Source organism: Amborella trichopoda, chromosome 9 (genome assembly GCF_054954075.1).
Source record: "Amborella trichopoda isolate Santa Cruz 75 chromosome 9, AtrichopodaSantaCruz75HAP2 v2.0, whole genome shotgun sequence".
NCBI lineage: Eukaryota > Viridiplantae > Streptophyta > Magnoliopsida > Amborellales > Amborellaceae > Amborella > Amborella trichopoda.
Window position 1 is genome coordinate 22,488,111 of NC_142344.1, and position 16,501 is coordinate 22,504,611.

At 35.4% G+C, this 16,501-nt stretch overlaps 2 long non-coding RNA genes across 2 annotated transcripts; both read right to left on the reverse strand.

Moving 5' to 3' along the window:
* Window positions 1-3,518: 3,518 nt before the first annotated feature.
* LOC148780456 (uncharacterized) lies at window positions 3,519-5,811 on the reverse strand. The gene is made up of 3 exons (XR_016040040.1): window positions 5,667-5,811; window positions 4,512-4,773; window positions 3,519-3,948 (listed from the first exon to the last, which is right to left on the reverse strand). It is a non-coding gene; the product is annotated as an uncharacterized LOC148780456 (long non-coding RNA).
* Window positions 5,812-6,362: 551 nt separating this feature from the next.
* On the reverse strand, window positions 6,363-10,168 carry LOC110007448 (uncharacterized). Its single transcript, XR_002281264.2, has 2 exons — window positions 9,814-10,168; window positions 6,363-7,687 (listed from the first exon to the last, which is right to left on the reverse strand). It is a non-coding gene; the product is annotated as an uncharacterized LOC110007448 (long non-coding RNA).
* Window positions 10,169-16,501: the final 6,333 nt, after the last annotated feature.

Consider the following 16,501-nt stretch of genomic DNA (forward strand, 5'->3'; position numbering starts at 1 on the left):
AGAAACAAAAGGGATGGACATGAGATGGCATGCATGGGCATGAGAGAGATGTGGGAAGAGAGAGTTATTAATATAGTGGGATACGTGGCCCAAAAATAAAGAGGGTGGTGCTCTTACTTAGTATATAATAGATAGATAGATAATTATGAAATTTCTAATCTCTAATTGCATCCCAAAGTTGATATTAATATTATTATTAACTTTGTTTCATATTTTCATATATCACCATAACAAAAGGATCAATATTATTTCTTAATAATATGATGAAATACTTAATCTTCATTCTATCTTGGGAATGTCTCAAGATATTATTATTATTATTATTATTATGTTAACTTCATTGAAAATGTCTCAAAACTTGTAATGGTAAACCAAGTCATTAATTTCCTAATCCACCAACTTAAAATGGATCACAATATGTTTTCTTGACTCTTGTGGGGGTACAATTTTTTGAATCCTTTAACAATTATGAAGTGGAATAGGTGTTTAAATCTCATAAAAAGGTAATCGATGCCTTTTTCCCAAATATGTATACTGCACTTAGCCAAAGAACTTAAACCAAATAGAAATTCTCTGTCTATCTCTCTCACACACATACGCACACTCATATCTTTTAATGGTCGTGGCAATTATGGATATGGTTTCGAGTATTCTATTGAATTCTGCTATTGTTTGCCCAATAATTTGTCACATATTCGCAGAAGAGCTATAAACTATTACTCTGTTCAAAAAGCATAAGCACGAGGCCTATAGTTCGATTGAACAAAATTTCCTTTTCAAAAATGATACCATTGAACTATAACGAAGTAAACAAGATCACAGGAGGTAGCATCCCAAAGATACAAGAACAACGACTAGCATCAAATGAAAAGAAAACCACACCACACAATTCTCCTTTTGCAATCCAAGTCAACCCCATGGGAATTGTGAGGAACATGGTAGAATGATAACATAAGGCGGACAAAAGCACAAAGACTTACTTCAAGGAGCCGGTCGGATCCATGGAAAAAGATTATATTGAGAAAAATATTTCCTGTAAAATAGATTTCGGCGGTTTGGATGCTACATAGATGCATAACATTTACATGTTTGTTTTCTTAATTGTTTTCATTAAATATTTTTATTCTATTATTCATTATAATGTTATTTTTTTATTAAATTTGAGACAGGTTATTTCTCTAAATATTTGAGATAGCTTTTTTTAAAAAATTTTCAAATAGTTTCTCTCTCTAAAATTTGATATTGTTTCTCTATCTAAAATTTTAAGATATTTTCTCTCCCTAAAACTTAAATTTGAGATAGCCTCTTTCTTTAAAAATTTTGAGATAGTTTTTCTCTCTAAAAATTTTAAGTAGTTTTTCTCTTTAAAAAATTTTAAGTACTTTCTCTCTCTAAAATTTTTGAAATAGTTTCTCTCTCCAAAAATTTTAAGTACTTTCTCTCTCTAAAATTTGATATAGTTTATCTCTCTAACATTTTAAGAAACTTTTCTGTCTAAAACTTAAAATATGAGATAGTTTCTCTTTTTAAAAATTTTGAGATATCTTCTCTCTCTAAAAATTTTAAGATACTCTATAAAACTTAAAATTTGATATAATTTCTCTCTCTAAAATTTAGAGACAAGTTCTCTCTCTAATAATTTTAGTACCTTCTCTCTCTAAAACTTGAAAGTTGAGATAGTTTCTCTCTTTAAAATTTTTGATATAGTCTTTCTCTAAAAATTTCGAGGTACTTGCTTTTTCTAAAACTTAAAATTTGAAATAATTTCCCTCTAAAATTTTAAGATACTTTCTCTCTCTAAAACTTAAAATTTGTGATAATTCCACTCTTTAAATATTTTGACATAGAATCTCTCTAAAAAATTGATCTAATTTCTCTCTCTAAGACTTAAAATTTGAAGTAGTTTCTCTCTCTAAAAATTGAGACAGTTTCTCTCTCTAAAAATTTTCAGATACTTTCTTATTATAGGCCTTAAAATTTGAGATACTTTCTTCCTCTAAAAAATTTGAGATAGTTTTTTCTCTTTCTAAAATTTAAGTTAGTTTCTCTCTCTAAACAATTTAGATAATTTCTCTCTGAATTTTTTATAGTTTCTCCCTTTAAAATTTGAGATATTTTCTCTCTCCAAAACTTAAAATTTGAAATAGTTTCTCTCCATTAAAAACTTTGAGATAATTTTTTTCTCTACAAATTTTTAATAGTTTTCTGCTCTAAAATCATAAATAGTTTCTCTCTAAAATTTCAAGATACTCTCTCTTTACAATATAAAATTTGATATAGTTACTCTCTAATTCGTGGAGGTATCTTTGTGGAATTAAATGTACTTTATAAGGAAATATAGCTAGAAATCAATTTCGGAGGGTAAAAATAATGATACATGTTTTTTTTTTACTTTTGGCTTTAAATGAGGAAAATAATTACGACCGAAGATGCTTTCTAGTCCCAAAATTTCGATCCATGTCAAAAATGTGCCATTTCTAAAAACTAATTTTGAAAATGTATTTCCAAATATCCAAACCACCCCTTAAAGTATATGGATGTATTCATTGCATGCTAAATGTGTGAGAAAAGTGTGCGACAATCTTGATTGCCACGTAATGCGCGAGTTATCTTGTCATATGTAGAAGATATGCTTCTTCTTCTTTTTTTTTTGACTAATGTTATGAACTTTTATTAAAGCAATGCTTCAAGGGCATGAGATTATAGAGATTGGATCAAATCATTAGAAACTTGCAAAAATGAAAGAGAAACACCATGTTTAGCAAGCCCATCAGCAGCTTCATTGGCTTCGCGCATGGTTTGGCCGAAGCTTATCCTAAAATTAGGCCAAGGACCTAGGTCTTGAATTTTTAACCAAAGAGTAAAAAGGGACCAGGGGATCCTTTGCTCTTTTCTACACCACTTGATAACATTAAGGGAATCCCCGTTAATTATAATATCACCAATGAAACTCATGCCGATGATAATATGAAGGCCTTAAAGGAAAGCAGCCAATTCAGCATGATTGGCTGTTGTAGACCCACAAGGACCCGAATAAGATGAAAGAACCGAATCAGAATTATTGTGAACCAACACCTGCAGGCCCTAGATTTCCAAATGAGCTACCATCAAAATTAAGTTTGAAGCAATCTTCTAGAGGTGCAATCCAAGTTCTAAGGGGACGGTTAGAGCGAGAAGAAGAATGAGCCAAACATTTCAAATTCATATAAATATCAGTCCGAAGAGCACCGCGTTTTTCATGCGTTAAGGAAAACCAATTCCAAAGAAATTGTAAAATGAGATCTTTCACCCTTTCAATACTCTGAGACATCACATCAAAAGTTCGCCTATTACGTTCTAACCAAGTCTGCCATAAGATTGCACTTTTGAAAATTTTCCAAATCACAATTCCATTTTTTGGTAATCCAATGGCAGAAAGATGATTAATAATGTTGATGAGATTCAAAGGTATCATGAGGAAAAAAATAAAGAGAAGGCACATAGCCATAAGCTAGAGGAAAATGACAGTGAAGGAAAAGTTGAGAGCAAGATTCTTCATCATTTTTGCACATCAATCAAATATTTGGAAGAATTTTACATCTCTTTTGCAGATTGTCTATTGTTAAACTTCTTCTTTGACATGCTACCCATAGAAAGGCTTGGGTTTTAACTGGAACTGACTATTTCCAAATAGAACCTAAAGAGGTATCAACAATATAGACCCGATCTATAAAAATGAGCCTATACACTGATTTGACAGAAAAACGTCCGTCAGTTTCTGATTCCCATATGACCAAGTCTTTGGAATTAATAGATATGTAAACTTGTTCAAGCTGTTGGACGAGATTATGAAGCTGCGAAATAACTATGTCCGGTAGCCTATTGTAACCGCATCCGATGTTCCAGACCATACAATTAGAGGGAGAAAGATAAATCAACTCTGAAGGTTTTGCATCAGGTTGAACAACTCTGGCAAATAGGTCAGGATAAGTAGAAGAGAGAGACGCATCACCAAGCTATTTGTTGAACCAAACGAAAGTGTTATCTCCATTGCCAATAAGTCATCTAATGTTGCTGAAAACAATATTTCCGTAGCTATAAATATCCTTCCAAATCTGTGAGGTGAATTTGCCTCATCTACCTTTTTTAATCAAGTGGGTGAGATGATCAAAACCATATTTAGCAATTAACACATCCTTCCAGAGATGAGAGAGTTTTGAAAGATTCCCCACCACCATTTAGAAAAAATCACCTAGTTAATAAGTTTAAGCTTTTTGATACCCAAACCCCCTAGCTTTGACGGCATACAAACCTGGTTCCAGTTCACCAAATGAAACTTGTTGTGGTTATCCTCTATATTACCCAAAATGAAGTTTCGCATATATTTTTCAATAAGCTTGATTACTTCACTAAGTATTTGTAGGATTGACATCAAGTAAATATGAAGATGTGCATAAGTGGATTTAACCAATGTGATACGCCTACCAAAAGATAAAGTCTTAGTCTTCCAAAAGTCAAATTTAACTTGATACCTGTGAATAAGAGGGCCTCAAGCTGCACGAGTGAGCTTACGATCAGATATAGAAACCCCTAAATATTTAAGGGGAAACTTTTCAACTCTGCAACCCAAAATTGAAGCAAGAAAATCCAAAAGGCTGTCAGAGCAAGAGATGCTCACAATTGAAGTCTTATGGAAATTTACTGTGAGGCCTAAAGCTAGCTGGCAACACAGGAGGAATGTGCTCAAATTCTGCATTTGCTCTTCATTGGCTTCACAGAAAATCAGGATGTCGTCTGCATATTGCAAATGTGAAATAGTTGGATGAGGAAACTTAAAAACCTGTAAGAAGACATGCATTTACAAACATTCTTAAACATCAGGCTAAGCCTTCTGCTACTAAGGTAAGAAGCAAAGGAGATAGAGGGTCTCCTTGTCTAATGCCCCAAGAAGTATGGAAGAACCCCTTAGAAGATCCGTTAATAAGAACCGAGCAAGGGGTCGAGGAAATGTACCCCATAATCTAATAAATCCATCTGACACCGAAACCCATTCTTCTTCTAATCTCACCGAGCACTTGTCATTCAACTCTGTCAAAGGCCTTTTTCATATCCAATTTAATAACCACTCCTGGTTGTTCAGAAAGATTTATAGAGTGAATGCATTCTTGGGTAATAAGAATGCTATCTGTGATCATGCGGTCTCTAATGAAAGCTGATTGTTCATCAGATATCACAAAAGGAAGAACCAACTTAAGTCTCTCTCCTAAAACTTTTGCAATAGTTTTATAAAGACTAGACAAGAGACTAATAGGCGTAATATCTCAAATATCAGCAATGATATCTTTTTCTTAGAATTAAAGAAGTATAAATAGAGTTAATGCCCTTGAGAACACTCTCAGTGGACATAAATTCCTTAACCATTAAATAAACATCATCCTGTAACAAATCCCAAAAACGCTGAAAGAATATAAGAGGGAAACCATTAGGGCCAGGGGCTTTATCCCTAAGAAAAGCAAAAACTGCCAATCTAACTTCTTCTACAGTAATATCCCTTTCTAGATTATAAACCAAGAAAGATGGCAAAGAATTAAAAGGAACACCTTCTAAGATAACACCAAGGTTAAAATCACAAGAAAAAGCAGATTCAAAATGTTGAACAATAACCTCATCACGAGCTGAAATGTTACCTTCCGATACACCCGGTAGAGAAATAGTAGAAATATCATTTGCCTTCTACGCGCATTCGCAATAGCATGAAAACTTTTGGTATTTTTGTCACCCTCCTTAAGCCATTTAACTCTCGATCTCAGTTTCCAATATATCTCCTCCATCCTAAAGAGATCAAGTAGCTTCTTAAGCACATAATTTTTATTAACAATCATTTTATCAGATAAAACTTGGTTTTCCTGAATAGAATTTTCAATCATCTCTAAGTCCATCAAAGTGGAATCAATCTTGCCTTTAAGATGATACTGGTTTGCTTTTTCCAAGAGATGAGTTTGTGCTTTAGGCAGATTAGCTTATTATGAAGACGGAAGTCAAAACTGCCCAAAACATAACTACTACCCCAAGTATGATTGATGATGTCCACAACTTCAAGCTCATCCAACCAGTGAACATCAAAACGAAAAGGTCTAGGCCCAGAAAAGACCTCCTCAGTATGAAGACAGATAGGGATGTGATCAAAAGAAAGTTTGGTAAGTGCATTAACTTTGACCAAAGGGAATACTCTTTCCCAAGCCTCTGAGACAAGAAAGCGATCAATCTTGGACATAATCAGATTGGATGAACAATTATTGCACCAAGTAAAGTGAGCTTCAGTAGTAGGAAGATCTAATAAATCATTCTCCATAATGAAGTCATTAAATAGATGCATATAAGAATTAAATCGAGAAAAAGTGGAAATTTCATTTGGGTGTCGAATAAGTTTAAAATCCCCTCCAATGCAAACAGGAAGTCCCGAAGAGGAAATAACAGATTTCAGATCATCCTAAAAGACACATGTAAGGGTAGCAATATTAAGCCCATACACATTAATAAGTACCCAACGGAAACCCCTGACAGGACCTTCAAAAGCAATAGCCAAGAACTTGCCAGATTTAAAAACATCTAGGCAAAGCAAAGCTATTGGGTCCCAAAGAACCCACAGACCTCCAAAAAATCCAATGGCATTCACACCCTCAAAGCACACAGAACCATTACCCCACAAAGTCTTGACATCCAAAAGAGAGGGCGAAGCACACTTAGTTTTTTGCATCCTAAAAGCAAAAGGTTTAAAATTAGAAATCAAGAAATTGACCTCCTTCTTGCATCGATCAGCACAGAGACCACGCACGTACCAACTGATAATCTTTATGGGCGGGATGAAAGTTCACCGGGTCCCACGAAGCCACCATCTTCATAGGGACGAAAAGAGCTAGACGAGCAAGTGTTGTCGCTGCAACTAGAGGAGGACCCGTTCTTTGAAGTCGTATGGCTTGTCCTGAAAACCACTCCATTTGAAGGAGGAGCTGAAGAGCCCCAAGAGCCACGAGCAGCCAATCTAGCCGATGAGCGTACAGCTTTAGAGTTCGCCTTTAAATAGGGTTCAAAAGCAACTTAAAAGCAGGTGAGAAGACCTCCAGGTCATTCTGCAGACCAAAAAAATGGTGCATAGGGCGCTTGGCTAGGTCTGTCTGAGTCTCATTCTTCAAATTTTTCGACATTTCTTAAACCATCTTAACCGCTGCATCCATGCTGCAAGCACCACCTCTGGAGGAGCAACAAAAGTAACGCCCATGTCCTTGAACATACGGTTGAAAATTACATGCCTGGGGTTGCTTGGTAGAGTCTTTGAATGATGCTCAGTCACGTGGCTAAGCTTGGAATCAGTCCTAGCACTTGACTTAAATTCAGGAGCCGAGTCTGAAGAGATAAAGGACGATGAATCTGAACCTTCTACAAGGTGTTCCACAACCATTTCCGTTGGGATAGCATCATCAGCCAAAAGCTCACCAATAGTATCCACCAAAGGTGGTGGTACGTTCAGTTCAACGAAAGCTAGAGGGACCGCAACAAACTCAGGGTTATCCGCCACAATTATGGCTCCAGAAGCCACATCATAAATGAGATTGGTGTAGACAACCTCATCTTCATCAAAATCAACGATAACAACCGCAACCGGCCAATTGGCAACAGGCGATGATGTCCAATCCAAGACCCTAGAACGCTGCACAGAAAAACAAAAAGGAATAATCCTCTGATGGAACATGGTGAAGAGAAAAAGAAGAGCAGAAAGAAGATGACCAAGAGAGAAAAGGGAGCAAATGACGAGAAGCACGTCCCAAGATTGAAAGGCCTTGAAAGGGGTAAGGCTTCTAGAGGGTCACTTGGAGAGAAAAAGGATGAGAAGAGGATGAAGAGACAGAGGTGGTGGAAATAGATGTGAGATAAAGGGTAAGATGGACAGTGGCATAAGTATTGGGAGAAGGAGCGGGATGGGTGGGGAGTGGCGAGATAGGAGGAGCAAGAAGGGCAGAAGAGGCAGAATTGGGGAGAGGTGTGGGATGGGTAGGGAGAGGCGGAGATGGAACAAAGGGAGGATATTGAGCTGGAAATAGGGGAAAAGAGCCCGAAAGATGGGCTTTGGATGAAGAGGCAAGCCCATAACAAGGAGGCTTAGGTGCGACACCCAAAAAGGCAGGGAAAGATGGGTCCAAAACAGAATCACATAATAAAATCTTCTTTCCTTTATTTTTGAAATTAGTTGACGGTTTCAAGGAAAGAAAGCACAAAAAATCCTTTGCAAAAAACCGGCCAGTAGGCTTCCAAATTTTAACTTTTTTGGATGAGGAAGAGGAAGATCCAAGCAATTCAATCTCAGATCTATTGTCGTGTGGCCTTGCCAATCTGGGGTTCAACCGAGGAGGACCCTGTTTCACCAATGGAGGTCGACCCTAACATGTCCAAGAATGGCTCCAACAGGTTAAATAGGGGGTTTAACTTTAGGCTTTCTAAGAACCTCGACCCAAGAGCAGTCTTCCTTACCAGTAGAAATTTCAAGAGGGGCCAGAGCTGGAGGGTTGGCAGTCTTCAAACCTTTAATGGTGACATCAATGACAAAAAGGTCTGAACCAATAGAACGGTTGATCGATGAGGGAGTCAGGCCCTTGGCATATCTAAGAATATTAACTCTAATAAAAGAGAGATCATGACCCACCATACATTCCCTACCAACGTCAACAAAAACCCCCACCAGATTGGCTAGACATTGAAAGACTCCCATAGGGATACCTCCGAAGCGAACCCAGCAAGGGGAGCAAAAAGTGAGATTAGAGTGATCCCGTGGTTTCCGAGAATCCACCGATAAGAGTTTATTCCGGACACACTAGGTGTTGCGAATAAGGAGAACTTTATGAACATCATCAATAGAGGAAAGAGAAAATGATCATGTTACTCCCGAAACAACGGACTACAAGTAGGGTAGATTCCAAGCTCTCTTAGCCCAATATCTACGACCCTAGATATCAGTAAAGGGCGGAGAAAAAGAACCAATAACAAAAAGAGTAGTGGCTTTAAGAGATTCAGAAAGAAAAGAGGGAGCAATAGAGAGGCTTGGAGGATGAAGATCCATCTAGAGAAAGGGCGCTTCATGAAACATCCATGGAAAAAGCACCCATTGCGAGCAACAACCTTTCACGCTCTCTTACCCAAAACCCTCTCTCTTTAAAGAACAATAAAAAAACAAAGCTTTTGAACTTACAGTGTCATTGTAAAGGCAACTGTAAGGTATGCACACCCCCTCTCTCTCTGCCCCCAAACCCTAAGCCTCTCTCTCTCCCCCCAAACCCTAACCCTCTCTTCACCCCCAAGGAACGTCCAACATTTCTGAATGCGCTACCAAGAAGTGTATGCCCTTTTCTCTCTCAGCCCTTTTCCATCATGTAAATTGTTATCCCCTGATTTTCCCTCTATAATCTCTCCCTCTCTGAGACAGTCAAAATAAACCCTCATCTACAAGCCCTTCTACAAACTTCTTATCAATACTCGGAGAACTGAAGATATTCTTGCATTTCCAACATTTCTGCTATGGTTTCTCTCTCTACAAAAAAAACTCAAAAAAACCCAAAACTGAGCAAAACAAAAACGTATGGTTCATTTCTCTCTCTAGAAACTAGTGGAATCGGATAAGTATAACATAGAGCAGAGCAAAACCATTCAAAGAAGAAAAAACAAAGGCGCTTTCTCTCTTTAGAGACCAGAGGAGTAAGAAAAACTTTAAACTTAGCCGATACTAAAACATGGTTTCTCTCTCAAGCTCTGAAAAAGATAGAAGAGAGAATAAATGATAAGTACCTGCGCTAAGAACAAAAGTTCACCTTAAGTCTTTCTCTAAAACAGTAGATCTAAAGGATTTTTTGCATCCTTCACACTGTAAGTTTGTAGTTTCTTGCAATGTTTATTTCAACCTCCATTGTTGCCCCTCCATGAAACTCCTCACACACAGTAGGTACTCGCCTACGCTCGCTGCACCAAAGGTCCTCCAAGTTTTCACGCTTATGTCATGGGAGAGATCTCTTGGTCTAACCCTCTTGCTCTCTCTCTCTCTCTCTCTAACTTTAACTGATCTCTCTAGTTTCAAAGGCTCTCTCTCCATGTAGAAGATATGCTCTCTTCAGAACACAGCCTTCTTATAATTCATCAAACAAAAGACAAGAGTCTTGTGTATTTCTACATATGCGGTCTAAAATGGGTAAAGCATGCATCTTAAAGATGGATGCATGTAGGTGTTCTATCTAAAAACAATGGCGACTAATGGTCTACATGTTTTCTTACTAGCATTATTATTTGGGAAAATTTCGTATAAAACTCTAATTTTTCAAATTATTTCATGGTAGACTTTCTTTCCGTTTTTCTTTCAAATGACATAAGGAAGTCCCTAAAAATTTCACAGTACCCCCCTCATATCTTACCTAAAAACCATATCCGTATATAAATGCAATTATATGGTTCCCTCAATTTCGCATAGTAATTTTGTGATCCCATCAGTCATGGAAACTACCCAATCAAATATTTTACCAACTATACATGCATTCTATTGTGAGAGTAATTTGATCTCATTTAATCTATTTTACCAACTATATACACAATCTATTATACCAACTATGCACTTTAAAAGATTTTACATAAGAGAATCTAAAGTTTTTACTATGTAAAAATGAGCAAAACTACCAACTTCTACATATTCAAAAAAAGGAAGAAATCAGGAAGAGATTTTACCATGTAATTAGATATTTTACTCTATAGAATATCTTATTTTACTTAGTGAAGTTGACTATTTTACTGAGATTTATAGACTACGACTCAAGGATTTTACCATGCAAAAATGAGTAAAACCTAATGGTTTTTATAGATTAAAAGGAAAGGAACAAACAATTCAAAGAGTTTATCCGGAGAGTTTACTATGTAAAGTATCTACAATTTTGTAGGTGAAATCAAAGACTTATGGAGACGGTAACACCAGAGATTTTGTCGAGATTCACATAGTAAAACCCAGATTTTACTATATAAAAATGAGTGAAATTTAATGGTTTTTATATGTTAAAAGAAAATTAATAAAAAATTAGAGATATTTCCTTGTATGGAAACTAAATAGAAAAGAGAAAAAGCTAAAGAAATAGATGGGTATAAATTTTGGCATATAGAAAAAGATAATAATATAAATGACGTAGGCAAATATTTAAAAGATAAAATAGTTAATGTTAAGTTAATAGGTGATAGACTCCTCTTATTAAACTTGAATTAGAGAAATAGATAGTTAATATAATTAGTGATTATGCACTATAAGTAAGATTAAATGATAGAATTAAGAGATTTTAGGAGAGCATAGATGGAATGGTTCAAAACATACCAAATAGAGAAAGGACATTTTAAAAGGGGACTTAAATGGTCATGTAGGGAAGGATAGTAGACAATATAAAGGGATACATGAAGGATATGGGATTGGGGAAAGAAATGAGATGAGTGAGGCTATTCAAGTTTTTGTTATTAGCCTACGACCTAGTAATAGCAAACAAAACTTTAAAAAGCCAGGTGAACTACATCATGTAAAGTCTGCAAGATTATCCCAAGAGAGAGTTCCACTACCAAAGATAGGCTCGTGGTTATGGACGTCTATATAAAAACATGAAAGAGAATGGACGAAATTAATCGGCGTTCAAGAACAAGGTAGTGGAATTTAAAAATGAAAAAGTAGACATATTTAGGGATAAATTAGTTGAAGAAGAAAAATAGAACTCCAAATATGAGGTCAATATTATGTGAAATGAGATGGTTGATTGTATTAAGAAAGTGGCAAAAGAAGTTTTAAGAGAATCTTGAGGGAAAATAAATTTAGATAAGGAAACCTGGTGGTGGAGTGATGAGGTTCAAAAGGCCATTAACGAAAAAACGATCATGTTAAAAAACTTGGCAATAAAATAAACATAATCATAACTTTGAAGAATATCAAAATTAGTAAGTAAAACTAAATTTAAGGCATAAAATAATCTACACATTAAACTAGGAACAAGAAAATGTGACAAAGATATCTTCAAATTAGCAAAATGAGAGACAAAAAATGTAGGGCTCTATACCATATTAAATATATTAAGAGTGATGATCAAAGAGTCTTGGTAAAGGATGAAAAAGTCAACAAAAGGTGGAGAGTTTATTTTCAAAAATGATTAAATGTTAAAACTATAAGAACACAGTGGTAAAAGGAACTACTGGCATAAGTGAGGGAGAAAGTCATAGATACAATCGTAGGATTAGGAAATCGGAAGTGAAAGACGCTTTGAAAATGAAGATATGGAAGACTTTAGTACCAGACGGTATCCTAATAGAGGTTTAGATATGATGAAGATAGAAAAGGTTTTAGAACCAGATGGTATTCTGATAGTGGTTTGGAAGTGCCTGGGGGAGATTGGCATTGACTAACTGACCAAATTGTTCAACAAGGTTTGAGAACAAAGAAAATATTAGATAAATGGAGGAAAAGTATTGTAGTAGTATTTACAAGAACAAATGAGAAATACATAATTGTGCAAACTATCGAGTGATCAAACTTATGAGCCACACTATGAAGCCCTGGGGAGAGTGATTGAATAACGACTAAGGTATTAAACGAGTGTATCATAACACCAATTTGGTTTGATGCCAGGGAGGTCAACAACTGATGTTATTTTCCTACTTAAGCAACTGATTGAGAAGTTTAGCGCGAAGGGAAAAGACATCCACATAGTCTTTATTGATCTAGAGAAAGTTTAGGATGAAGTACCTCAAGATTTGATTTGGTAGTCGTTGGAAAAGAAAGGAGTCTCCAAATACTATATCAACTTGATGAGAGATATGTACAACATAGCGTTAACTAATATACGAATAACTAGTTGAAAGACGAGTGAGTTTTCAATAGGGGTGGCAATGGACCCGGACCCGGGTATTCCCGATACGGGTCCGGATATGGGCCCAACATTTGGACCCGAACACTACTCTGGTCCTGGTTCGGATCCAGTTGAACCCAACCCATACCTATAAACTGTTAGACATAAAATACTTCAAGTCTTATTTGTTTTGGTGTATTAAGGATCAGATATAATAAGAACTCATAGTCATCTTTAGCTATTAAACGACAAATCAGACAACTTGAAATCTAATGGCAGTGGTTGTGACCTTGTTGCCAATAATATTGGTATATGATGGTAAAAAAAGAGGTAAAAAAAAAAGAAAGAAGCTCGTAGTGAGGGTGGTAATAGACAGAACCAGACTCGGGACTCGACAAGATAGACCCGACACCCAAGGTGTACAGGTATGGGTCCAACGTTTGGACCTGCCGGGTCAGGTACGGGTCCAAATCCTAGACCAGAATACTATTCGGGTTTGGGTCTGGGGCCGGTCCAACTGGACCCGACCCATTGCCACGTCTAGATTTCAATGACAATTGGTCTATATCAGGTGTCAACAATAAGCCCATACCTCTTGGACTTAGTTATGGACGACTTAACTAGGTGTATACAAGATGAGGTGCCATGGTGCATGTTGTTCGTGGATGACACAGTTTTGATCGATGAGACCCATAATGGCGCCAACACAAAGTTAGAACTTTGGAGGGATGCTTTAGAATCTAAAAGCTTTAAAATTAACCGAACTAAGATAGAGTATATAAAATGCATATTTAGTAATAATAGGAGTAAAGTCCACGGCGTGGTTAACATTGACGGCCATAAAATACCAAAACGAGTGTACTTGAGATATCTTGGGTCAATAATCCAAGGAAATTGAGAGATTGGGGAAGATGTGGTACATAGAATTAGAGCTGGAACGATGAAGTGGAGATGTACAACTGGAATTTATATGATCGTCGCAAACCAATGAAGCTGAAGGCAAGTTCTATAGGACAGCTGCGAGACTAGCTCTGCTCTATGAGGAGGAATATTACGGGGTCAAAAAACATTATACCCATAGAATGAGTGTAGCAGGGATGAAGATGTTGAGATGAATGGGTGGCAAGACAAGAAGAAATACATTCGAAATGAATACATTGGGGAAATTTAAGGTGTGGCACCTATAATCGATAAGATGAGATAATAGACTTAAGTGGGTTGGACATATGTGGCGCCGAACCAATACAACACCTGTTAGGAGCTGCAAGTTAATTCAAGTGGAAGGCTCAAACGGGGCAAGAGGTATGCCCAAAAGGATATCATTTGATGTAGTGACAAAATGCATGGGGACTTATGACTTTACTGAGGGTGTAGCCCTTAATAGGGTAGAATGGCAAAAGTTATGAGGACTTATGACTTTACTGGTTGGAAAAAGGCTTTGACAATAATGATGATAGTATTACATTGTAATTCGAGAGTTTAGTTTGTAAAATATATTGTTTTAATATGTAAAATATCTTTGATCTATGAACTCAAAGATTTATCGAGACAATAAAAGCAAAAGTTTACTAAGATTAGTAAAATTTAAGGATTTTACTATATAAAATTCAGTTAACTATAATAGTTTTTATCGAGGCTAGAAAACTTTTATCAAGGCTTGAAACATGGTTCAGAGACCTGAATCGCCCCTTTGAAAAATTGGTCTGGACCGGTTGATCAACGATCCAACGGAATGAACTGACGAAACATCATCAACCAAGTTTATCTTAATTATATGGGATCAACTACATGAATCTTGTTCTCCAATTCTTATTTATCAATAGTTATACTATTAGTAAGGTCAAAAGTCAATATTGTTTTTCACTACTTCTATTAATGTCCTTTTGTGTCTTCTCCTTGCTTTTTTAGATAAACAATTAAAAAAATTTAAAAATTTAAAAATTTAAAAATTTAAAAAATTAAAAAATTAAAAAATTAAAAAATTAAAAAAATACATGTGGGACCTAATTCTTTGGCAAAAATGGGTAGGTTCCCGATACTTGGGCAAGATTGGATCGGCCTAGCCAATTCCTTATCCGAACTGGCCGATTCCAACCCAGTTTTTATAGATTAAAAGGAGAAGGGACAAAACAATATCAAATATTTAACTTTGTATGATATTTATTTTTAACCGTGAAATCAGAGGTTTATGAAGACTGTTAAATCAATGGTTTATTGGGAATTATAGAGAAAATCTAAGGCATTCACCCTGAAATTTTCAATAAAATCTTGTGGGTTTTACTAATTAAAAGAAAACGAACAAACTGAATACTCTATAATCAATTTTTTTACTCACTATCTCATTTTAATGCATAAAATGAGTGATACACGGATTCAATACATCAAAATTTTACTTAAAGACTCCCTCGTCCCTAAACTTCCAGAGACATGGAAGTAGTTGTTATCTCCATTATCAATCATAACCCAAAATTTCTCAATGATCCCCATTCTCAAACATAAAAAAAAAAAATTAAAAAAAATACTGTATAAATATTTGAGGAATCGAACTTTTTTTTTTTTTTTTCCCCTTGAGCAATTCACAGAATCGCTAATTTTTTTAAAACGTTTGGTACATTGATCACGCATGTAAAGATCAACAATGTTTATGATTAAATTATAGTATATGAATAATTATTTATTGGTTGCAGTTTGTATAGAGCCAAGGCTCTGAATAATCAAAAGTAAAGCCTATTTTTAAGTAGTGTTGAGAAACATGATTTCAATTCTGGAAATCTTTGTGATAGCCTTAAAATATATTTTCATATTTAACTATAAAATTTAAAGCTTCAAAAATAATGTAGATCGAGCAGATCTATTAAAAGCTTGAAAATCTTAAAAATTGATGGTCCAAAAATGCGTTGCAAGATGCACTATTTCCAAAACTTGAAATCCATTTTTTTCTCATGTCCATGCATCTTGATGTCAAGATGATCAATTTGAGGATATTTGGGCATCAAAACAACCTCTTTTAGCAAAACTTTTGAGGTGGGCTTTAATTTGATCATTTAGAACCTCGACTCTATATAAATGTTTTCCTTATTTTAATAGCTTTCTAGAGTACTGAATGTAAATGGAATCGGACAATATTTTAAGAGCAATTTATAATAAATTGATAATTTTGTAAAGCCATGTGATTTACAGTAATTTTTAACATCATACTATCAAGGGAAAAGTTTATATAAAGCTGAGGCTCTAAACAATCAAATTTGAGTCTACCTTAAAAATTTCACTAGAAGAGGTTGTTTCGATGCCTAAATATCTTCAAATCGATCAGCTCGACATCAATATGCATGGACGTGAGAAAATAATGGATTTCAAGTTTTGAAAATAGTGTATTTTGTAACATGTTTTTGGACCGTCAATTTTCAAGATTTTCAAGTTTTCATAGATCTATAGATCTATACCATTTTTGAAGCTTTAAACTTTATAAATAAATATGAAAATATATTTTAAGGCTACTGCAAAGATTTCTAATATTAAAATTACATTTCTCGATACTATTTGAAGGTAGGCTCTAATTTGATTGTTTAGAGCCTAGGCTCTATACAAACCGCACCCTACTATAAATTACATAATTGACATTT